The sequence below is a fragment of the Dipodomys spectabilis genome, unplaced genomic scaffold (assembly GCF_019054845.1).
Source record: "Dipodomys spectabilis isolate Male_0828 unplaced genomic scaffold, ASM1905484v1 ptg000014l, whole genome shotgun sequence".
NCBI classification, from domain to species: domain Eukaryota; kingdom Metazoa; phylum Chordata; class Mammalia; order Rodentia; family Heteromyidae; genus Dipodomys; species Dipodomys spectabilis.
Window position 1 is genome coordinate 1,500,254 of NW_024870691.1, and position 1,099 is coordinate 1,501,352.

Below are 1,099 nucleotides of genomic sequence, written 5' to 3' on the forward strand. Positions count from 1 at the left end.
AACTTGTGATGCCATTCTTTCTGATGGAGGCATAGAATTGCAGTACACACACACACACACACACACACACACACACACACACACACACACACAATACATACACTTTCTTGATCCATTCATTTACTGTGGGGCATCGGGTTTGGTTATGTATCTTATCTATGGTAAATAATGCTGCAATGAACATAGTTTTGCTGGTAGTTTTAGTATGGTCTTGTTTGTGATCATTTGGATGAATGCCCAAAATGGGATTGCTGGGCCTTAGAGGAACTCTATGTAGTTTTTTGAGGAACCTCCATACTACTTTCCAAAGTCTTCGAACAAGTTTAAACTCCCAACAAAAATGCATGAAGATTCCCTTCTGTCCAAAGCCCATCCAGCATCTGTTCTTTTAAAAATCGGGAATGCTTCACGAACCTGCGTGTCATCCTCAGTCAGGGGCTATTGTTCTCTTTATTGTTCCAATGTTAGTGTATGTACTACTGAATTGAGCACAGAACATTTTTTATATATAAAGTGTAATTGATTTCTTAAAGTAGACAATTCCACAAAAATTAAATTCAAAAGAATTGTGGTGAAATTTTAGAGCCATGTATTTTTTACATAATAACACATTTAAGAATAAAGTCAAGATTGACATGTCAAAAACAAAATAATTCCAGACATTTGTTGTTCAACGCATGTGTTGGAGGAGGAATTCAATTATTCTGTACAAGGAACCTGTGATAATGAACACTATAGAAAGTGTTAAGGTTTGTTAAAAGTTTTAATGTTTTTAATATGTTTAATTTTGGGAATTTGCTCATATATGCCAAAATTTAGACTATTTAGCAGGTTGTAAAACTTTTCCACAAAGCATATAAGATTCATGGTAGCAGTCATACACTACTAAGTATGTAATTTCAGAGTTTATAGAAACTGTACTAATGAGAAGTTGCAAAGTGTTTGTGTAAAGAAGCAGAGTGAAGATTTAAGACATTACCTTCACAGTTTCTGTTAAAATTTAAGGGCTTCCTTACTTTATATGTTAGCGAGGAACAAATGGTATAAGCCATATACAAATGATGAGATGAACCATAAATAATAATCTTAGTGAGTAACT

General features: G+C 33.8%; 1 non-coding gene across 1 annotated transcript; it reads right to left on the reverse strand.

Annotated features, from left to right (window-relative positions):
• Positions 1–390: 390 nt before the first annotated feature.
• On the reverse strand, positions 391–492 carry LOC122095304. Its single transcript, XR_006145087.1, has one exon. It is a non-coding gene; the product is annotated as a U6 spliceosomal RNA (small nuclear RNA).
• Positions 493–1,099: the final 607 nt, after the last annotated feature.